Below are 25,005 nucleotides of genomic sequence, written 5' to 3' on the forward strand. Positions count from 1 at the left end.
GACATTTTTTTTTAAAATAGCCAGAAAATAATTGCGGAGTAATACTTCCCTTTCATCAGTGTACATATGACCAAAAATTGTTTAGTCTGAAGGAAAGCTACTGGTGTTTGTTAGGAAAGTTTATCTTATTTTTACTGGTTGTTATATTTGAAAAGTCAAATATAAGAACTATGAATAGAAATTGAATCAAAACTTGTAAGTAAAGAAATTATTGAAATAATAGCTAGAGCTATATGCATAGCTGGCCTTGGGCAAATGAAATAATGCTTAACTTCAGCATATAAGGAAAAAACTAAATGTGAGTGTGCCTGACCCAATGCTCAGCAAACAGTAGTCTCTTGTTAAAATTTTCCCCCAAGATCATTATACTTCTTTCAGCTTTTTTTCCCCTATTCAAAGATATTTCTGCACAATCATCAAGGTATCCCCACCATATCTTTATGCTATATTCCCCATCACTCTCTAATTAAATTCACTACCACCAGATCATTTCTTATATTCTTTCTTGAAAAACCTCTTTCCAACAGACTATTTTTTGAAAAGGATCTGATCAATTAATTCTTACTTAAGGTATAACAACACTTCATAGCCTAATACATTCTCTCCCAAAGCTACTAATAACTTACTAGGGACCATCAAAATCTAAACTCCAAAGAGTGATTAATGGTTATTACAGGCACCAGTAGGGAGCTATTTGGGGGTGTACATTATTATGAGAAGAATCTGTTTAAGTTCTCTCTGTCTACACTCGCCAACATTATATTCCAGAGGGCTTTTAAAACATTAAACGTGCATCTTGGGATAGGCCAACATGACAGAGAAGTAGGGGTATCCATACTTCCTGCATCTCTCAAACAAAGAAGTGTTGAAGCCAAAGGACTTTGAACCCGATAGTCTGGGAGGAAAAGAGATTGAATCTACCTGGAAGAGAATGGGTCAAGCAGAGAAAAGATAGGTGGGTGATTGTGAACTGGGGGAGATAAAACAGGCTATGTAGACACAGAGGGGAAGGATCCCCTTCTGTGGAGAGACAAAGGGAAGATAAAGAGAGGCTAGGGAAGTGTAGGACCATATCTAGATAGGACAAAGATCTCGGACTGGGACTTGGATACTATCTCTGTGGGGCTTTCTTCAGACTGGGGCCGGCTCCCTGTTCCTGCACCTGGGGAGGAGGAGAGCCAGCCCTGGGCTCGGTGGTAGGTCAGAAGTGCAGTCCACAGTGGTAGAAAGCAGTCCCCTCCCTGGAGGGCTTGGGAATAGTACAAAGCCTGCCTGAGTCCACCACCACTGGGCTCAGTGGCTGGGCCGAGTGTGCAGTCCACAGTTGGAGAAAGCGGCCCTCTCCCTGGAGTGCTATGGGGCAGAGCAAAGCCTGCCTGTGTCTACCAGCCCTGGGGTTGGCAACAAGGTCAGCAGTGTGGTCCATAGGTGGGAGAAAGTGGCCTCCACCCTGGAATGCTGTGGGAAAAGACAAAGCCTACCTGCATCAGCCACCCACGGGGCTCGGTGGTGAGGTCGGCAACACAGTCCACAGTAAGAGAAAGCGGTCCTCCCTGAAGTGGGGTGGCACCAAGCCAGCTGGGACCACATACCGGTCCTGAGAGGCACTCCCCCAGTGCCAGAGTGCACGGAGCAGGACTTTAAATCCTAGCCAAGTGCACGGTCAGGGGAGTTGGTGGAGCAAGAAGGACTGCCCCTTCTGTGCTGGAGGCACAGTGAGGATGACTCAGATGGAGTCCCCCGGGTCTGGGTCTGTGGAGAAGAGACTGCAGGATTGCCACCCCCACCACAAAGGTGGGCCTCAGAAATCAATACCAGGGCCCATAGTGGAAGTGGGTGCAGACTACATCAAACCACAACCCTTTGCACAGGGTAACTGCATTTCTATGGGAGCTGGACAGACCCTGTAGAGAGCTCCTCCAGACCGGCCCTGCAGAATTGCCTGGATTAACTCTAGGTCAATTCTGGATATATAGATATACCCCCCCCCATTTCTCTTCCTTATCTACTCCCTCCTCTATGCTGGTTAATCTGGTTATTGGTTTGTCTAAACAGACATATTTAATCCATTCTCTTCATATATGTTCTACACCTCCTTCTTTACATTCTTTTCTCTCTCTCTCTGGAATAACCAAGCCATATAGGTTCTCAGTCTGGGTAAATTCATTTTCATTTCATTTTCCCCACCTCCATCTTTATTTTACTTTCTCTCTATATATATTAAGCCTTTTAATCTCACTACCTAGTTAATGTTTGTTTATTCTTTGTCTTTGCTCCTGTCATTTCTCTCTTTATATGTGCTCTTCCATCAGCATGCCTCCACCCTGCTCCTTACTTGTAGTCGGTGTTTTTGGGTTTTTTTGTTTTTAGTTTTTAGTTTTAGTTTTTGTTTATTTGTCTGTGTGTTTTTATCTCTTGTTTGTCTGTGTGTTTGTTTTCCCTTACAGGGTTACTCTGAGGAACATATCGAAGTACACCTGGTGGAGGGTGCCAAATATCACTACAAGTAGGGTAATAAAATAAGCAAAGTCACAACAATGGAGAGCAAGTAAAAATCTCCAAAAAAATTAAAACCACCTCCTGAAGGGCCAGGCCCTGGACAGTGTATGACCCCCGTTTAATATAGCAGTGATTGCAGGGATAAAGCACACAACAAGCTTTTTTTTTTTTTCAACGTTTATTTATTTTTGGGACAGAGAGAGACAGAGCATGAACGGGGGAGGGGCAGAGAGAGAGGGAGACACAGAATCAGAAACAGGCTCCAGACTCTGAGCCATCAGCCCAGAGCCTGACGTGGGGCTTGAACTCACGGACTGCGAGATCGTGACCTGGCTGAAGTCGGACACTTAACCGACTGCACCACCCAGGCACCCCTAAAACACATAAGGGAGAGAAAACTAGCCAAAATGACAAATGGAAGAATTGTCTTCAAAAGAAATTCCAGGAAGGAGTGACAGCTAATGAATTGATCAATACCAATTTAAGCAAAACAAATGAACAATAATTTAGAATAATAGTAATAAAATTAATTGCTGGGCTCGAGAAAAGCATAGAGTAAGCAGAGAACCTATTGCTAGAGAGATCAAGGGACTAAGAAATAGTCATGAAGAACTAAACAAAATGCTGTAAATGAGGTGGAAAATAAAATGGAGGCAGCCATAGCACGGATTGAAGAGTCAGAGAAGAGATTAGGTGACTTAGAAAACAAATTTAGGGAAAAAGAGGAAGCTGAGAAAAAGAGAGACAAAAACATCTAGGAGTATGAGGGGAGAATTAGAGAACTAAGTGATGCAATCAAACAGAACAAGAACCATATCATAGGAATTCCAGAAGAAGAGAGAGAGAGAAAGGGGCTGAAAGTGTACTTGAACAAATCATAGCTTAGAACTTCCCTCATCTGGGAAAGGGGACAGGCATTGAAATCCTAGAGGCACAGATAATTCCTTTCAGACTTAACTTGAATCGATCTTCTACATGACATATCATAATGAAACTGGCAAAATACAAGGATAAAGAGAATTCTGAATGCAGCTAGGGATAAACGACCCCAAGCATACAAAGGTAGACACATAAGGGTAATAGCAGACCTATCTACTGAAACTAGGCAGGCCAGAAAAGAATGGCAGGAAATATTCAATGCCATAAACAGAAAAAAAAAATATGCAGCCAAGAATCCTTTACCCAGCAAGTCTGTAATTCCGCATAGAAGGAGAGATAAAGGCTTTCCCAAACAAACACTGAAGGAATTCATCACCAATAAATGAGCACTATAAGAGATCCTAAGGGGGACTCAGTGAGTGAAATGTTGCAAAGAAAATAAAATAACACAGACAACACTACAAGCATGAAACCTACAGATACCAAAATGATTCTAAACCCATATCTTTCAATAATAACACTATGAATGTAAATGGACTATCTTCTCCAACCAAGAGATATAGGGTAGCAGAATGGATTAAAAAAATATCAATTTTCTATCTACAAGAGACTCATTTTAGACTTGAGGAAACCTTCAGATTGAAAGTGAGGGGACGGAGAACTATCTATCATGCTACTGGAACTAAGAAGAAGGCTGGAGTAGCCATACTTACTTCAGACAAACTAGACTTTAAAATAAAGGCTGTAACAAGAGATGAAGAAGGGCATTGTATAATAATTACAGGGTCTATCCATCAGGAAGAGCTAACAATTATAAATGTCTATGCACCAAATACTGGAGCCCCCAAATATATAAAACAATTACTCACAAACACAAGCAACCTTATTGATAAGAATGTGGTCATTGCAGGGGACTTTAACACTCCACTTACAACAATGGATAGATCATCTAGACACACCGTCAGTAAAGAAACAAGGGCCCTGAATGATACATTGGATCAAATAGACTTGACAGATATATTTAGAACTCTGCATCCCAAACAACAGAATATACTTTCTTCTCGAGTGCACATGGAACATTCTCCAAGATAGATCACATACTGGGTAACAAAACAGCCCTTCATAAGTATAAAAGAATTGAGATCATACCATGCATACTTCCAGACCACAATGCTATGAAACTTGAAATCAACCACAGGAAAAAGTCTGGAAAACCTCCAAAGCATGGAGGATAAAGAACACCCTATGAAAGAATGAATGGGTCAGCCAGGCAATTAGAGAAGAAATTTAAAAATATATGGAAACAAATGAAAATGAAACTACAACAATCCAAACGCTTTGGGATACAGCAAAGGAAGTCCTGAGAGGAAAATACATTGCAATCCAGGCCTATCTCAAGAAACAAGAAAAATCCCAAATACAAAATCTAACAGCACACCTACAGGAACTAGAAGAAGAATAGCAAAGACACCCCAAACACAGCAGAAGAGAAATAATAAAGATCTGAGCAAAAATAAACAATATAGAATCCAAAATAACAGTAGAGCAAATCAATGACACCAAGAGTTGGTTTTTTGAAAAAATAAACAAAATTGACAAACCTCTAGCCAGGCTTCTCAAAAAGAAGAGGGAGAGGACCCAAATAGATAAAATCATAAATGAAAATGGAATTATTACAACCAATCCCTCAGAAATACAAGAAATTATCAGGAAATATAGGAAAAATTATATGACTGGAGAACCTGGAAGAAATGGAAAAATTCCTAAGCACCCACACACTTCCAAAACTCAAACAGGAAAAAATAGAAAACTTGAACAGACCCATAAGCAGTAAAGAAATTGAATCAGTTATCAAAAATCTCCCAACAAATAAGAGTCCAGGACCAGATGGCTTCCCTGGGGAATTCTACCAGACATTTAAAGCAGAGATAATACCTGTCTTTCTCAAGCTGTTTCAAAAAATAGAAAGGGAAGGAAAACTTCCAGACACATTCTATGAAGCCAGCATTACTTTGACTCCCAAACCAGACAGAGACCCAGCCAAAAAAGATGACTACAGGCCAATATCCCTGAAAATAGGGACGCATAAGTTCTCAACAAGATACTAATAAATCGAATTCAACAGCATAAAAAGAATTATTCACCATGATCAAGTGGGATTCATTCCTGGGATGCAGGGCTGGTTCAACATTCGCAAATCAATCAACGTGATACATCACATTAACAAAAAAAAAGAGAAGAACCATATGATCCTGTCAATCGATGCAGAAAAGGCCTTTGACAAAATCCAGCACCCTTTCTTAATAAAAACCCTTGAGAAAGTTGGGATAGAAGGAACATACTCAAATATCATCAAAGCCATTAATGAAAAGCCCATAACTAATATCATCCTCAATGGGGAAAAACAGAGCTTCCCCCCTGAGATCAGGAACACGACAGGGATGTCCACTCTCACCGCTGTTGTTTAACATAGTGTTGGAAGTTCTAGCATCAGCAGTAAGACAACAAAAGGAAACGAAAGGCATCAAAATTGGCAAAGATGAAGTCAAGCTTTCACTTTTTCCAATGATACGATAGTATACATGAAAACCTGATAGACTCCACCAAAAATCTGCTAGAACTGATACATGAATTCAGCAAATTTGCAGGATACAAAATCAATATACAGAAATCAGTTGCATTCTTACACACTAATAATGAAGCAACAGAAAGACAGATAAGAAACTGAACCCCTTCACAACTGCATTAATAATCATAATATACCTAGGAATAAACCTAACCAAAGATGTAAAAATCTCTATGCTGAAAAGTATAGAAAGCTTATGAAGGAAATTGAAGAAGATATAAAGAAATGGAAAACATTCCGTGCTCATGGATTGGAAGAATAAATATTGTTAAAATGTCAATACTACCCAAAGCTATCTACACATTCAATGCAATCCCAATCAAAATTGCACCAGCATTCTTCTTGAAGCTAGAGCAAGCAATGCTAAAATTTGTATGGAACCACAAAAGACGCTGAATAGGCAAAGTAATATTGAAGAAGGTGACCAAAGCGGGAGACATCACAATCCCAGACTTTAGCCTCTTCTACAAGGCTGTAATTATTATGACAGCATGGTATTAGCATAAGAACAGACACATAGGCCAATAGAATAGAATAGAGACTCCAGAATTGGACCCACAAAAGTATGGCCAACTAATCTTTGACAAAGCAGGAAAGAATATCCAATGGAAAAAAGACAGTCTCTTTAACTAATGGTGCTGGGAGAACTGGACAGCAACATGCAGAAGAATGAAACCAGACCACTTTCTTACACCATTCACAAAAATAAACTCAAAATGGATAAAGGACCTGAATGTGAGACAGGAAACCATCAAAACCCTAGAGGAGAAAGCAAGAAAAGACCTCTCTGACCTTAGCAGTAGCAATTTCTTACTTGACACAACCCTAAATGTAAGGGAATTAAAAGCACAAATGAACTCTTGGGACCTCATGAAGGTAAAAAAGCTTCTGCACTGCAAAGGAAACAATCCACAAAACTAAAAGGCAATTGACAGAATGGGGAAAGATATTTGCAAATTACATATCAGACAAAGGGTAGTATCCAAAATCTATAAAGAACTCACCAAACTCCATACCCGAAAAACAAATAACCCAGTGAAGAAATGGGCAGAAGACATGAATAGACACTCCCCTAAAGAAGACATCCAGATGGCCAACAGGCCCATGACAATATGCTCAATGTCACTCCTCATCAGGGAAATACAAATCAAAACCACACTGAGATATCACCTCATGCCGGTCAGAGTGGCTAAAATGAACAAATCAGGAAAGTACAGATGCTGGAGAGTATGTGGAGGAAATAGGACACTCTTGCACTGTTGGTGGGAAGGTAAACTGTTGCAGGCACTCTGGAAAACAGTGTGGAATGTCCTCAAAAAATTAAAAACAGAAGTACCCTATGACCCAGCAATAGAACTGCTAAGAATTTACCCAAGGGATACAGGAGTGCTGATGCATAGGAGCACTTGTACCACAATGTTTATAGCAGCACTTTCAACAATAGCCAAATTATGGAAAGAGCCTAAATGTCCATCAGCTGATGAATGGATAAATAAGTTGTGGTTTGTATATACAATGGAATACTATTTGGCAATGAGAAAGAATGAAATCTGGCCTTTTGTAGCAATATGGATGGAACTGGAGAGTGTTATGCTAAGTGAAACAAGTCATTCAGAGGAAGAGAGATACCATATGTTTTCAAGCTTATCTGGATATTGAGAAACTTAACAGAAGACCATGGGGTGGGGGGGGAATAGTTACAAAGTGGTAAGGAGGCAAACCATAAAATAGTCTTAAAAACTGTGAATAAACTGAGGGTTGATGGGGGTGGGAGGGAGTGAAAGTGGGTGATGGGCATTGAGGAGGGCACCTGTTGGGATGAGCACTGGGTTTTGTATGGAAACCAATTTGACAATAAATTTCATATTAAAAAAATAGAAAAAATATATTGTACCAAGTAAGAAGCAACCTGAAGGCTTTTATAGTTTCTTTGGAATTTTCCTTCAACTCTCATACAACCTTGGTTACAATATGCCATATGATAAACCAATAGAAAGGAAGAAAATTCATCTTCTTATAAAAATAATAGGAAACACAAATATGGTGATGAGAAATACTAAAATAAATATAATTACAGGCCTCCCCCAAAATTAATTACATTATTTTGCTCACAGGAATGAATGGGCTATCACTGAATGTGACCAAATTTGGGAAATTTCAAAGGATTTCTGGAGGTTTTAATCTTTTTCCAGTTTTTAGTTGTAACTGGCAAGCGTGCATCAGTTCTAGGATTATGAAATCTTCTAGTATAAGTAAGAATATGTATATATATATATATATATATATATATATGTCTTAAAGGTCATAATCATATCATCTACTGTTCACAAAGTAAATACTCAGGATCCGGTAATTAAAAGTCAACAGTATAAAAATGAGTCAAGAAGAAACAGATGGATGTAACACAACTCTGGGTCTTCATTGGCATTTACACGGTAACTAGTTATATTTTGACAAATTCTAGAACAAATGCCTATATTGAAATATGTTTGGTACATTAACGATTTATATTTGTGTAATTAACTGAAATGGTAAAATCACTGACTTATAAAACAAGTTAAATTTATAGAAAAGAAAAACAAAAAGAAATTTAAAGAAAAATCTTACTTTCAATCTTATTGTGGGATCAAAATATTGACAAGTTGTATCAATCAAGACCAGTATGAATTCCTGTTGCTAAGACTAACAGGCAGCTTGAGCTTGGCTCTGCACAGCCACTTCCCTCTTCAAATGTTATTTAACTGGGACTTAGTTTATGTGACACCAAGCAATAAATTATTATTATTTTTTTCACTGAGTGGAGTAAGTTCCTTGGTTAGTTTAACTTATAGACTACCTGAGATAATAGAAACTTCACCATTACAGTACATTAATGGGAAATGATGGTCTTTCTAGTTTTGATTGGAGAAAAGGGTTGGCTGCTGAGCAGTATGGTGCTCTGTAGGCTACATACAAACATATGCAAAAATTTAATATCCCCTTTAGTAGAAGATTAAAAATCCATTGATATGGATGCCTTTCCAGAATCTTCTTGTCCATTAAAGTAAATTTCACAAGGAATCTCTTCCATTACTCTGTCTTTTAGGGCCTGTTCAGGTCACTCACCTGCCTGTTTGAAAGCGTATCTACTCTTTTTTGAAGGTGCTATTAAATGTTTTCATTGTCTGTGGTTGTGCAAAATCATTAGTGAAAGGCAGTTCAATGGAATTCAGGTTGGTCTTGTTTGTTTGATATTGGGTGCTTGAAATCCTCAGTGATGGTCATAAATGCACCGAGAGGCAGTGGAAGAGCACTGCATCTTCTGGTAGTTGTCCAGTTCTTTTGACAAGTTGGCTAGGTCTGCAGAAATTTCTTTGCCTTTAGTGAAAACAGTTCATAATGAGGAGGATCAAACACTTCCTGAAATCCAGTTTTATTAAAAGCAGTTTTGAAAACCATGGCCTTTTTTGAAGATGTTTCACTTGTACTAAAATTTAAATAATGACAAGGAGGAAGACAACCCTTGTTGTAACGCCAATAATTGTTCCATGAGTTTTAGTGATTTGTTCAAATATTCCTGCTTGTTTCTTTCTTTACAATAATTTTCATCCAAGGGCATGCACAATTCTGAACCCATTACAGATTAAGGAATTATTGGTGCACATGTTGCTTTGGGAAAAGAAAGAGCTAACTGTACAACCAGGTTTCACAAAGAAGTAAAGAGCATACTGAACCTGCTTAGTTGACCACCTTAGTTCTCCCACATTCGGATCACTCCAACTCCTATTTTCAGCATTATATCATTGGACACAGTGCTGCAAAACTTATCCTTCAGATTTTTAATAGAACTGCTTCTATGGTAAACTGCAACAAATTTTCTATTGCATTAATTTAGGTGTAATCTAGAAATCTCAAATAAATCTTGGCTTTTGGAGTAGCTTTAATTGTCCTTATGCAATCAACTACTTAGCCAGGCTTTGTTTTTTTTTTTCTTTTCTACCTGACTGGAACATACATTCTATCAGCTCCCAAGAGCTAAAACTGGCAATATGGGATGGAATTTAAAATACCTCCTAGGTAAGTAAAGTCTGGACCTGGAATAAATGAACATTTTGCTTGAAATCCCAATCCTTCAAGTTCCTCATAAGAATTAAATTTAATCCACACAAATATCTCTGTTGATCTAATTAGTAGAGCGCTTTTCACACCACAGTAATAAACTGTAAGGGGAGAGAAACGAAATGGCCCGTCTCGACCTTTCTTTTTTTTTTTTTTTCTCAGTTTATTCTCAGTTTTTATTTTATTTTTTTTTATGAAATTTATTGACAAATTGGTTTCCATACAACACCCAGTGCTCATCCCAAAAGGTGCCCTCCTCAATATCCATCACCCACCCTCCCCTTCCTCCCACCCCCCATCAACCCTCAGTTTGTTCTCAGTTTTTAACAGTCTCTTATGCTTTGGCTCTCTCCCACTCTAACATCTTTTTTTTTTTTCCTTCCCCTCCCCCATGGGTTCCTGTTAAGTTTCTCAGGATCCACATAAGAGTGAAACCATATGGTATCTGTCTTTCTCTGTATGGCTTATTTCACTTAGCATTACACTCTCCAGTTCCATCCACGTTGCTACAAAGGGCCATATTTCATTTTTTCTCATTGCCACATAGTATTCCATTGTGTATATAAACCACAATTTCTTTATCCATTCATCAGTTGATGGACATTTAGGCTCTTTCCACAATTTGGCTATTGTTGAGAGTGCTGCTATGAACATTGGGGTACAAGTGCCCCTATGCATCAGTACTCCTGTATCCCTTGGATAAATTCCTAGCAGTGCTATTGCTGGGTCATAGGGTAGGTCTCTTTTTAATTTTCTGAGGAACCTCCACACTGCTTTCCAGAGCGGCTGCACCAATTTGCATTCCCACCAACAGTGCAAGAGGGTTCCCGTTTCTCCACATCCTCTCCAGCATCTATAGTCTCCTGATTTGTTCATTTTGGCCACTCTGACTGGCGTGAGGTGATACCTGAGTGTGGTTTTGATTTGTATTTCCCTGATAAGGAGCGACGCTGAACATCTTTTCATGTGCCTGTTGGCCATCTGGATGTCTTCTTTAGAGAAGTGTCTATTCATGTTTTCTGCCCATTTCTTCACTGGGTTCTTTGTTTTTCGGGTGTGGAGTTTGGTGAGCTCTTTATAGATTTTAGATACTAGCGCTTTGTCCGATATGTCATTTGCAAATATCTTTTCCCATTCCGTTGGTTGCCTTTTAGTTTTGTTGGTTGTTTCCTTTGCTGTGCAGAAGCTTTTTATCTTCATAAGGTCCCAGTAATTCACTTTTGCTTTTAATTCCCTTGCCTTTGGGGATGTGTCGAGTAAGAGATTGCTACGGCTGAGGTCAGAGAGGTCTTTTCCTGCTTTCTCCTCTAAGGTTTTGATGGTTTCCTGTCTCACATTTAGGTCCTTTATCCATTTTGAGTTTATTTTTGTAAATGGTGTGAGAAAGTGGTCTAGTTTCAACCTTCTGCATGTTGCTGTCCAGTTCTCCCAGCACCATTTGTTAAAGAGGCTGTCTTTTTTCCATTGGATGTTCTTTCCTGCTTTGTCAAAGATGAGTTGGCCATACGTTTGTGGGTCTAGTTCTGGGGTTTCTATTCTATTCCATTGGTCTGTGTGTCTGTTTTTGTGCCAATACCATGCTGTCTTGATGATGACAGCTTTGTAGTAGAGGCTAAAGTCTGGGATTGTGATGCCTCCTGCTTTGGTCTTCTTCTTCAAAATTCCTTTGGCTATTCGGGGCCTTTTGTGGTTCCATATGAATTTTAGGATTGCTTGTTCTAATTTCGAGAAGAATGCTGGTGCGATTTTGATTGGGATTGCATTGAATGTGTAGATAGCTTTGGGTAGTATTGACATTTTGACAATATTTATTTTTCCAATCCATGAGCAGGGAATGTCTTTCCATTTCTTTAAGTCTTCTTCAATTACCTTCATAAGCTTTCTATATTTTTCAGCATACAGATCCTTTACATCTTTGGTTAGATTTATTCCTAGGTATTTTATGCTTCTTGGTGCAATGGTGAATGGGATCATTTTCTTTATTTGTCTTTCTGTTGCTTCATTGTTAGTGTATAAGAATGCAACTGATTTCTGGACATTGATTTTGTATCCTGCAACTTTGCTGAATTCATGTATCAGTTCTAGCAGACTTTTGGTGGAGTCTATCGGATTTTCCATGTATAATATCATGTCATCTGCAAACAGCGAAAGCTTGACTTCATCTTTGCCAATTTTGATGCCTTTGATTTCCTTTTGTTGTCTGATTGCTGATGCTAGAACTTCCAGCACTATGTGAAACAACAGCGGTGAGAGTGGGCATCCCTGTCGTGTTCCTGATCTCAGGGAAAAAGCTCTCAGTTTTTCCCCGTTGAGGATGATGTTAGCTGTGGGCTTTTCATAAATGGCTTTTATGATCTTTAAGTATGTTCCTTCTATCCCAACTTTCTCAAGGGTTTTTATTAAGAAAGGGTGCTGGATTTTGTCAAAGGCCTTTTCTGCATCGATTGCCAGGATCATATGGTTCTTCTCTTTTTTTTTGTTAATGTGATGTATCACGTTGATTGATTTGCGAATGTTGAACCAGCCCTGCATCCCAGGAATGAATCCCACTTGATCATGGTGAATAATTCTTTTCATATGCTGTTGAATTCGATTTGCTAGTATCTTATTGAGAATTTTTGCATCCATATTCATAAGGGATATTGGCCTGTAGTTCTCTTTTTTTACTGGGTCTCTGTCTGGTTTAGGAATCAAAGTAATACTGGCTTCATAGAATGAGTCTGGAAGTTTTCCTTCCCTTTCTATTTCTTGGAATAGCTTGAGAAGGATAGGTATTATCTCTGCTTTAAATGTCTGGTAGAACTCCCCTGGGAAGCCATCTGGTCCTGGACTCTTATTTGTTGGGAGATTTTTGATAACCGATTCAATTTCTTCGCTGGTTATGGGTCTGTTCAAGCTTTCTATTTCCTCCTGATTGAGTTTTGGAAGAGTGTGGGTGTTCAGGAATGTGTCCATTTCTTCCAGGTTGTCCAATTTGTTGGCATATAATTTTTCATAGTATTCCCTGATAATTGTTTGTATCTCTGAGGGATTGGTTGTAATAATTCCATTTTCATTCATGATTTTATCTATTTGGGTCATCTCCCTTTTCTTTTTGAGAAGCCTGGCTAGAGGTTTGTCAATTTTGTTTATTTTTTCAAAAAACCAACTCTTGGTTTCGTTGATCTGCTCTACAGTTTTTTTAGATTCTATATTGTTTATTTCTGCTCTGATCTTTATTATTTCTCTTCTTCTGCTGGGTTTAGGCTGCCTTTGCTGTTCTGCTTCTATTTCCTTTAGGTGTGCTGTTAGATTTTGTATTTGGGATTTTTCTTGTTTCTTGAGATAGGCCTGGATTGCAATGTATTTTCCTCTCAGGACTGCCTTCGCTGCGTCCCAAAGCGTTTGGATTGTTGTATTTTCATTTTCGTTTGTTTCCATATATTTTTTGATTTCTTCTCTAATTGCCTGGTTGACCCACTCATTCGTTAGTAGGGTGTTCTTTAACCTCCATGCTTTTGGAGGTTTTCCAGACTTTTTCCTGTGGTTGATTTCAAGCTTCATAGCATTGTGGTCTGACAGTATGCATGGTATAATTTCAATTCTTGTAAACTTATGAAGGGCTGTTTTGTGACCCAGTATATGATCTATCTTGGAGAATGTTCCATGTGCACTCGAGAAGAAAGTATATTCTGTTGCTTTGGGATGCAGAGTTCTAAATAGATCTGTCAAGTCCATCTGCTCCAATGTCTCATTCAGGGCCCTTGTTTCTTTATTGACCGTGTGTCTAGATGATCTATCCATTTCTGTAAGTGGGGTGTTAAAGTCCCCTGCAATTACCACATTCTTATCAATAAGGTTGCTTCTGTTTATGAGTAATTGTTTTATATACTTGGGGGCTCCGGTATTCGGCACATAGACATTTATAATTGTTAGCTCTTCCTGATGGATAGACCCTGTAACTTTTATATAATGTCCTTCTTCATCTCTTGTTACAGCCTTTAATTTAAAGTCTAGTTTGTCTGATATAAATATGGCTACTCCAGCTTTCTTTTGGCTTCCAGTAGCATGATAAATAGTTCTCCATCCCCTCACTCTGAATCTAAAGGTGTCCTCAGGTATAAAATGAGTCTCTTGTAGACAGCAAATAGATGGGTCTTGTTTTTTTATCCATTCTGATACCCTATGTCTTTTGGTTGGCGCATTTAATCCGTTTACATTCAGTGTTATTATAGAAAGATACGGGTTTAGAGTCATTGTGATGTCTGTATGTTTTATGCTTGTAGTGATGTCTCTGGTCCGTCTCGAACTTTCAAGTGGTCAAACTGACATCCAAACAATAGTTCTATATAATGTTCATCAAAAGCCAACTCTATTCTTTGACATGGAGCAACTTCCAAAATGTAGGTACACTCCTTGTTTTGTGGATAAGATTCAGGATAATTTGATGAAGTAAAATGACCTCCATTGCTGATTGGAACCCAAATGGTACACTGGGTTGCAGGAACATGCTTAATTCCAACATTTTGTCCATCAGTGAGGGCCACATAAAACTTACCCTTTCTATACTTGCATATAGCTAATTATCAGATTTTAGTGCTCTTCTCATAAATGAGTGGACACTCAAGGATCACCTGACATTTGAGGAAACCTTCTTGGTTCCTTCCACTCCAATCCCTTCCACTACAAGTATTGTTATTAACAACACTTTGAGAACCACGCAGAGCTGTTCCAGAGCCATGTTTCCAAGTGGCCTGGCACTTTGTGGAGGGCTGAAGCAACAGTAAGGAAGAAGGGGTGGTGGTTCAGCACTCACAGCATGGTGTGGTGGCAGTCCCACTCTGTTCCCATTATTGGCCACCAGGCTGCCTCCCCATGAGGCAGGGCTCAGGTCCTGCAGCCCACCATGCAGAAGTCCCACCAACCCATGAGCTCTCACAATGCTCAAGCCCCCTCAACCACTACAGGTGGCACCTCATGCTCCTCTGTACTCTCTCCCATGAAGTGGCAGGAATTGGGAGCCCAGGCTCTGAGTTTCTTTTCTCATCACAATGGAATGAAACAATAAATCAATAGTGAAACTGACAAAACTTTAGCTAGTTTTACTAAGGGAAAAGAAAGTTAATTAAAATTACTAAAGTCAGATATTAATGTGAGAACAATACTAACAATTTTGTTAAAATAAAAGGACTAAAAGATAATAGCATGAGCAATTCTACACCAAAAAAAAAATAGATAACCTAGAGGAAATGGATAAATTCCTAAAAACACACCAACTACCAAATGTGACTCAAGTAGAAACTCTGAATAGACCTATATTGTACAAGGAGATTGAATATGTAATCAAAAACCTCCAACACAGTAAATGTTAGGACCTGATAGCTTCACTGGTGAATTCCATGAAATTTCAGAAATAAATGAACACCATTTTTTTTTCAAACTCTTCTGAAAAATTGAAGAGAGATTTTCTAAATCAGTGTCAGGCCAGTATTATCCTGATACCAAAATCAGACATAGACAGTACAAGAAAAGAAAACCACAGACCAATATCCCATATGAATATTAACGCAAAACTTCTCAAATGAATATTGGCAAAAGTATTCAGTAGCATATTAAAAGGATTATATATTATGACTAAGTGATAATTATTCCTGAAAGGCAAGGATGATTCAACACACAAATATAAAACATTTTAGTATACTATATTAAGAGAATTAAGGAAAAGAATCACTATTATCTCAGTTGATTCAGAAAGAAAAAAAAACGTTTGACATATTATAACACTCATTTATGATAAAAGTGCTAAATAAATTAGGAATATAACTTCCTCAACATGAGAAAAGCCAAATATGAAAAACTCACAGCTATCATAAAACTCAAAGATGAAAGATGGAAAGATCTTCTATTCAACTTAGTAATGAAGGTCCCAGATATAAAAATTAGGCAATAAAAGAAATAAAAGACATTCAAATTGGAAAGGAACAAGTAAGATTGTCTCTGCAGATGACATGATTTTTAAATAGATTTTTTAAAGTTATTTTGTTTATTTGTCTGGGAGAGTGGCAGAGAGAGGGAGAGAAAATCCCAAGAAGGCTCCTCATTCTCAGTGCAGAGCTGGATGTGGGGCACAATCTTACAAACCATGGGATCATGACCTGAGCTGAAAAACTGGATCCTTAACTGACTGAGCCACCCAGGCGCCCTGACATGATTTTAACTATAGAAAATCATTAAGATTACACACACACACACACACACACACACACAAATGCTGTTAGAATTAATAAGTTCAGCAAAGTTGCAAAATACAAAGTCAAAACAAATATTGGTTGCATTTCTGATACTAGAGGTGGAAAAATTTGAAAACAAAATTTTTAAAAATTTAATTTATAATACAATCAAGAAGAAAGATATATTTAGGACTAAATTTAATCAATAAGGTGAAAGAATTCTACACTAAAATCTACAAAACATTGCTGAAAGAAGTTAAAGTAGACCAAAATAAAAAGAAAGACAACCCATGTTCATAAGACTTAATATTATTAGAATAAAAATACTATCCAAAGAGATCTACAGAGCAGGCCACTTCAAAGGGAAGAGCACTCTAAAGTAGAAAAATCCCCTACTTTTCAAAGGGGAAAAATTAAATCACCTGAGAATAATTGAAATCTGTTTCAATCATACATCAATTATATCTTCTTTTCAATTGCAGTTGCACAGGTATGTCCCTGTATGTAGATTAAAACTGTCCTTCTTCAGGCTATTTCTGCTAAGGAGCTGTTAAGAATCAGTGCAGAGATGAGGAGTATTACCTCGATCTTTGATTTTATGTTAACTTCCTTTAGGAAATAGGGACACAGACTTCCTAACTGTATTTACAATGTAAATGATATTTTCTCTTTCATTTCCTATATCTTTTCATGCTTAAACCAATTATCCACATAATTGATTCAGTACCCTCCTTCCTTTTAATCAGCATGCTGTACAGTCTTGATTTTAATCACTGACTGCTCCTTGTTTTCTAATTGCTCATCCTAATAAAGTCTGTGATATGAAAGTAATCTATACAGTTAGAGAGGGCAAAAGGGGCCTCCAGTGAAGATGGTGTAGTAAATTCATGTAAATAGAGCTTTGACAAAAAAAATATTAAAAAAATAAAAAGGATATAGCCAGGATCATAAAGGATACCAACATACCCATTCACCAGAAACAGAACTAAAATGCAGTGAAGTTATCAAAGCTGAGGTCAGGGCTTAAACGCTATAACCTGAAAACAAGCATTGGTTTCCAGGAATCAGGCCATGAAGTAAAAATGAGACTAAAATTGTTCTACTTGGTATAAAGGACAGACAGTGAGAAATACAAACTATGAAACTGACCAATAGAAGAAACTGACCAAATTGTACTACTTGGCAAAACTTGTGGGATAAGGCTTAAGTGGCATTTGGAACAAATTTATAGCAGTATATGCATTTATTAAAATCATGAAAGATGTAATAAATAAGCTATAAAAATCACAGAATAAACCAATAGAAAATTGAAGAAAGATAAAAAGTTAACAGAAGGAAGTAATGGAATAGAAACAAACAATATAGGGAATTTAAAAAACCAAAATATGGTTCTTTAAAAAAAACAAGATTGGTAAAAGAGCTTAGCAAAACTAATCAAGAAAGACAAAAGTCATACAACTACAGAGAAAATAGAGATAAACAATCATAAAATAGTATAAATGATACTATAGCAATACATTTGAAACCCTCAATGAAATGAATAATTTCCTAGAAAATATAAATTACCAAAAGTATTTACTGATAAAAAATAGAAAGCCTGACTATATCAATAATCATTAAACAAATTAAATCAGTGATAATAATTTCCACTGAAAATTGGTACTAGCCCCTGGTGATTTTAACAGGTGATTTGTATCAAACATCAAGAAAATAAGAATCTAATTTATGTTAAATGTTCAGAGAACAGAGAAATAAAGAAAACCCTAAGCCACCACTTGGTAAAATTGTGTAGCCATGGGAATACTCATACACTACTAATGGGAATGTAAACAATTTCATGTACATTGTTAGACAATAATTTGGTGATATCTAGATTTGGTGATAGATCTACCTTTTAATCCAACAACACAGGGCATAGAAATATCTTTAGAACTAGAGAAACTTTCACACATTTATACAGTATCCTTAGAATATTTTCTTTTTCTTGTAGTACTACTAGTAACACCTAAAATAATCAAAAGAAACTAAAAGTGCACCAACAAGAGAACAAACTGGAAAACACTCAAGCAATGGAAGAGTACATAGCAATTAAAATGAAAAACTAGAGCTACTTGTATCAATATGACTTTAAGCTCGAAAACATAAGTTCGAGAAAAAAAAAGGCTGCAGTGTGATAGTAATTAGAATGATACTGTTTATATGACATTCATATACAATTTAAAAACATGCAAATAAATTATATAATTGGCACAGTTATATAATTGGCACATATATGCATATGTATGAATATATATCAAATGAAGATTGTCCATCACCTCAAGGAAACAAGTGAAGGCAGCTGGAATAGGAAAAATATCTCTAATATTCTTTTTTTTAATTCTGAATCAAATACTGAATAATAGTAAAGTTTAGGGGTGAGCACAAAAAATTTTTATTTAGTTATCATGTTTTTCTAACACTTTGATACATCTCAGAACTTTTAAAAAGGGGAAACACACCAAGTGTTTGATATGAACCAGATATAAGTCAAAACATGTTGCTTGCTCTTAAATGTACTTGATATATTTGATGAATAAGTGAATGAATGAATGAACGTATAAAACTCAGCAACATAAATTGAATTTCTTCCTCTTGTATTACTTTTTCACCCAAATGCCTTAACTTTATGTTCTCCCAATGTCAGCTTAAATAAACTGTATCTTTATGAAACACTCTACCTGAAGGAATCTGGAAACAACAGTAAGAAAGAAAAAAGAATCCTTTGCCATTTTGCATTGAATAACTGGTGTGTCACCACAGCTCCCTTCGTTTAGAATAGGAATTTCCTTTTTCTGAAAGTTCCCTTCGCTTTTTTATAGATTCCTCTGATTTTGACTCATTGAACACAAGCACTGTCTGAAACATATTCTAACCTTCTCTCCTGATGTATAGGGAAAAAAATGGATGGTCTTTATTGAAGGATCTTAATGCATCACAGGAAAGGAAATTAACCAATACAAACAATGAAGATCTCCTCTTTTGTCAATAAATTCTGTCAGCTTATGTATTACTGTACTACAATATAGTTACAAGTTAAAGAAGGTATAAATATCATACTTAAAGCTGATTTGTTTCAAAGATGACAAAGTGGGTTTCAAAATGCCTGCCATAATCCTGTAATTAAATTGAAAATATTTTTCTAAAGAAGTTGAAGAATGGTATCTCATAACAAATGTTATTTTCTGGTACAGGTAGTCTTAAAACAATAGATCACAGATATCCAGAGATAAAAGGGAACATAGAGTCTGGATCTCTTATTTTCCAAAGATAATATGAGGCCCAGTGAAGGAGAAAGTGGCTTGCCTTAAATCATTCATCTAGTTAGTGGCAAAGTCAGGATCAGAGTATTAGTTCCTGATCCCTGGTTTAGTGCATTTTTGCAAATGTCTTAATTCATACTTACAACCATTTATTTTTATGTTGAAAATTTAATGAGTTAAAAAAGAAACCAGCCAGTAGGCACTGTTGGAAGTAGAGCACTGCATTTCATAACTGCAGCTTCAGTATGATTCAGGACTCAATTAAATTTGTGCAGCACATAGAATAGAGTTTGAGCATCAATTTTAACTAAAGTAACCAGTTAGTTCCCAGAATAGTAGAAACAAACCTGGACAGTTCAACAGGCTTTTCATCAAAGTTTATTGAGACTTCGGGGAAGAGTGGAAATTTTGCCTCGTTTTATATCTTGAAAAATACAACCCTTGGTTCATTTTTGCTACTATATGCTTAATATTTCCTTATTGCAGCAAATCTACTTAATGTAAAATAACTTTTACTCATCTCAAGCCTGGAAACACACACACATGTGCAGGCATCCAGTCACATACACAGGAAGTGTAACATTTGTTTGATCTTATTCTGGTAAGGATTAGGAAGATATATCTAAATAGTCATGCTACCAGAAAGCTGCTTTTTACCTGATTTTGTTTAGTGGAATAAGTGTATTATCATGCAAGGGTACAATTATATGAAAAAAAAAAAGGTGAAGGTGAATAGGAATATTTATGGCAATGGCATTTGCCTAAGATAAAATTTGTGAAGGAAAAGTAATGTTTATCCCCTAATATGAGAATCTTAAAGTCAGCATTGTTTTGGCACTGAGATGAGAAGAACCATATGTTTGTGTAGTTATATCATACAGGAGGCTTTGATTAGGAAACCCATGTAAGGATCCGTGATTTAAACAGCAGCCACCTGCAACCTATGGAGTCTAGGCACATATCCAATGTAGAAATCCAAGAATCTATAAAACAAAAACTTATCTAAAAAAGAGGAATCTCCACAGATATTTTTTAAAGCAAAATAGGAATATGAGAATGTAAGACCATTTTAGAAGATCCTCCATTTACATACTCATTTATTACATGCGCTTGGCTAATATAATGCCCTACTCAATCTACACTCTGAGTGGCATCCACCTAGGAAGCCAGAGGTAATTTAATGATTATAAACGAAATAATGACTGATTTAAAAAACAGTGAATGTGAGTTTTTACACTGACGTTTTCTCAATTCAAGGAGATTTTTTTCTAGGTCCAAAATTCAAAAATTTAGGGAGTGAAAGTATTTTGAGGTACTGAGTAAAGGTAAAATAGAAGTTGCGATAATGAAATTCTGGAAAACTGAGGTAAATTTTTCCAAAAAATTTCTCTAGTACAGGTAAGTACAGAGAAAATTAGCACTTTCAGTTTCAACTTTTAGATATATGACCATGTCACAAGAAATCCAAGCCAATACCCAGAAAAATGACATGTAACAAGAAGCGATATAAGATGCAATTGTTTCACTGTAAATACTTCATTCTGGTGTTATCAATACTTCTTTGCATGTTTCAATATCACTGTGCAATCACAAGGTCAAAGGAAATTCACTGGTATATAATGGCATTGCTGAATATATGGTTTCACTAATTTTGTTGGCAAGACACTTATGTGTGAAGAAAGAGATCAAAAGCAAAAATAACAGACTATGTAATTGATGCCTATTCATCAAGTGTGCATTTTCATCAGTTCTCAGTTAACTCAAAGAGATCCATTGCAATCTACATGCTTCTTAAATTCCCATTACTTTCAATAATTCACAATTCTGTCACTGTTTTGGGGAGCTTTTACCATTATTCACTCTCAACAAAAGTATGATACTATCCTAGATTTTCTTATCTTTTATATGGCTAACAACAAACTGGATATCAGAGTTCAGTGTAGAAGACATTTTGGTTAATCAAACATCCCCATATATGTTAGCCATTTACTGGCTGAATGTCCTATCAGTAATTGAACCATCATAAATAATGAGGTATGAGGTGTTGTTTTTCTTCTTAAATGTCAAACAATCATTAAAGTAGGCTGTCCACTAGATTTAACAAGAATATGATGCACACAGCAAATACATTATGTCAGCACCAGGCTCCTATTAAGAACCCCTTAGAGGTTTTAAGATCAGCATTAAGGAATGGCAAATAAGTCTTTGGTAAACCGGACATAAGAAAGGTAAATAAAGTCATTATCTTTAAGGGGACTTTTGGTGTTATCAAGTTGGGGATTTATTCCTGAGTTAAAAGTGTGGTTCAATATTTGCAAATCAATCAATGTACTATGTCATGTCAATGAGAGAAATGGTAAGAACCATATGATCATTTCAAAAGACAGAGAAAAAAACATTTAATAAGTACAACATCCATTCATGATAAAAACCCTTAACAAAGTATGTTTAGAGGGAACATACCTCCGCATAATTAAGACCATAAATAAACTTGAAAAAAAAATCTGCAGATAATCCTCAATGGAGAAAAACAGCTTTTTCCCTAAGGTCACAAACAAGACAAGGATGTCCACTCTTACCACTTTTATTCAATATAGTCCTAGCCACAGCAACCAGACAAAAAATAAGGAAATAAAAAGAATCCATATTGTTAAAGAACAAATCAAACTTTCACTATTTGCAGATGACATGATACTCTATGTAGAAAACCCAAAAGACTCCACAATAAAACTGATAGAATTGATTTTAAAAATTCAGTAACATTTCAGGATACAAAATAAGTTTACAGAATTCTGTTGCATTTCTATATACCCACAATCCAGGAGCAGAAAGAGGAGATAAGAAAACAATCTCATTTACAGTTGCACCAAAATAATAAAATACGTAGGAATAAACGTGTACTCTGAAAACAACAAAACACCAATGAAAGAAATGGAAGATGACACAAAGAAATGTAAAGACAATCCATGCTCATAGATTGAAAGAAAAATATTTTAAAATCTCTACAACATCCAAAGAAATCTACACATTTAATGCAATCCCTACAAAAGTACCATCAGCATTTTTCACAGAACTAGAAAAAACAATTTTTTTATTCTCAAGTTAGTTAACATACAGTGTAGTCTTGGCTTCAGGAGTAGAACCCAGTGATTCATCTCTTACATATGACACCCAATGCTCATCCCAAAAAGTGTCCTCATTAATGCCCATTACTCATTTAACCTACCTTACCACCCCCCACTACCGTCAACCCTCAGTTTGTTCTCTGTATTTAAGAGTCTCTTATGGTTTGCCTCCCTCTCTGTTTCTATCTTATTTTTATTCCCTTCCTCTATGTTCATCTCTTAAGCTTCTCAAATTCCACATATGAATGAAATCATGAATCTGTCTTTCTTGGACTGACTTATTTCACTTAGCATAATACCCTCCAGTTCCATCCACTTTGTTACAAATGGAAATATTTCATTCTTTGTCAACACCGAGTATATATACAAACCACATCTTCTTAATCCATTCATCAGTTGATGGACATTTGGGCTCTTTCTTTAATTTGGTTATTGTTGATAGTGTTGCTATAAATATTGGGGTGCATGTGCCCCTTTGAAAAAGCATCTTTGTATCCTTTGGATAAATTCCTCATAGTGCAATAGCTTGGTCATAGGGTAGTCCTATTTTTAATTTTGGGGGAAGCCTCCATGCTGTTTTCAAGTGTTGCAAGTTTGCATTTCCACCAAGAGTGCAATAGGGTTTCCCTTTCTCTACATCCTTTGGTTTCCTGAGTTGTGCATTTTAGCCATTCTTACCAGTGTGAGGTGGTATTTCACTGTGGTTTTGGTTTCTATTAGCCTGACGATGAGTGAGGTTGAGCATCTTTTCATGTATCTGTTTACCATCTGGATGTCTTCTTTGGAAAAGGGTCTATTCACGTCTTCTGCCCATTTCTTCAGTGGATTATTATTTTGGGGGATGGTGAGTTTGGTAAGTTCTTTATAGATTTTGGATACTAACCCTTTATCCAATATGTCATTTGCAAATATGTCCTCCCATTCCCTAGGTTGCCTTTTAGTTTTGTTGATTGTTGCCTTCACTGTTCAGAAGCTTTTTATCTTGATGAGGTGCCAATAAGTATATTTTTCTTTTATTTCCCTTGCTTGTGGAGAAATGTCAAGTTAGAAGTTGCTGCGGCTGAGGTCAAAGAGGCTGCTGCCTGTGTTTTACTCTAGGATTTTGAGGGTTTCCTGTCTCACATTTAGGTCTTTCATCCATTTGGATTCATTTTTGTGTAAGGTATAAGAAAGTAACCTAGCTTAATTCTTCTGCATGTTGCTATCCAGTTCTCCCAGCACCATTTACTAAAGCGACTGTCTTTTTCCATTGGATACTCTTTCCTGCTTGATCAAAGATTAGTTGGCCGTATATTTTTGGATCTATTTCTGGGTTCTCTATTCTATTCCATTGATCTATGTGTCTGTTTTTGTGCCAATACCATACTGTCACGTCTGTTTTTGTGTCAATACCATACTGTCTTGATGATTACAGCTTTGTAATACAGGTTAAAGTCTGGGATTGTGATGCTTCCATCTTTGTTTTTCTTTTTCAACATTACTTTGGCTATTCAGGGTCTTTTGTGGCTCCATTCAAATTTTAGGATTGTTTATTCTGGCTATGATAAGAATGCTGGTGTTATTTTGATGGGTATTGCAATGAATGTGCAGATTGTTTGGGTAGTATCTACATTTTAACATTTGTTCTTCCAACCCATGACCATGGAATGTTTTCCCATTTCTTTGTGTCTTCTTCAATTTGCTTCATAAGCTTTCTATAGTTTTCAGCAGACAGATCTTTTACCTCTTTGGTTGAGTTTATTCCTAGGTATTTTGTAGTTTTTGGTGTAATTGTAAATGGGATTGAGTATTTGTTATTTCTTTCTGTTGCTTCATTATTGGTATATAGAAATGCAACCAAATTCCATACAGTGATTTTATATCCTGAGACTGCTGAATTCATGTATCAGCTCTAGCAGTTTTTTGGTCAAGTCTTTCAGGTTTTCCATGTAAAGTATCATGTCATCTGTGAAGAGTAAATGTTTGACTTCTTCTTTGCCAATTTGAGTGCCTTTTATGTCATTCTTTGATTCCTGAGGCTAAGACTTCCAATACTATGTTAAACAACAGTGGTGAGAGTGGGCATCTGTGTGGTATTCCTTATCTCAAGGGAAAGTTCTCTGTTTTTCCCCACTGAGGATGATATTGTCTGTGGGCCTTTCATATATGGCTTTTATGATGTTATGTTCCTTCTATCCCGACTTTATTGAGGGTTTTTATTAATAAAGAATGTTGTATTTTACCAATGCTTTTTATGCACCTATTGATAGGGTCTTATGGTTCATATATTT

General features: G+C 36.7%; 1 pseudogene; it reads right to left on the minus strand.

Moving 5' to 3' along the window:
- Positions 1-8,996: 8,996 nt before the first annotated feature.
- On the minus strand, positions 8,997-14,822 carry LOC115507887 (annotated as a pseudogene).
- Between the last annotated feature and the right edge of the window lie 10,183 nt (positions 14,823-25,005).

This window comes from Lynx canadensis, chromosome X (assembly GCF_007474595.2).
Source record: "Lynx canadensis isolate LIC74 chromosome X, mLynCan4.pri.v2, whole genome shotgun sequence".
NCBI classification, from domain to species: Eukaryota; Metazoa; Chordata; class Mammalia; order Carnivora; family Felidae; genus Lynx; species Lynx canadensis.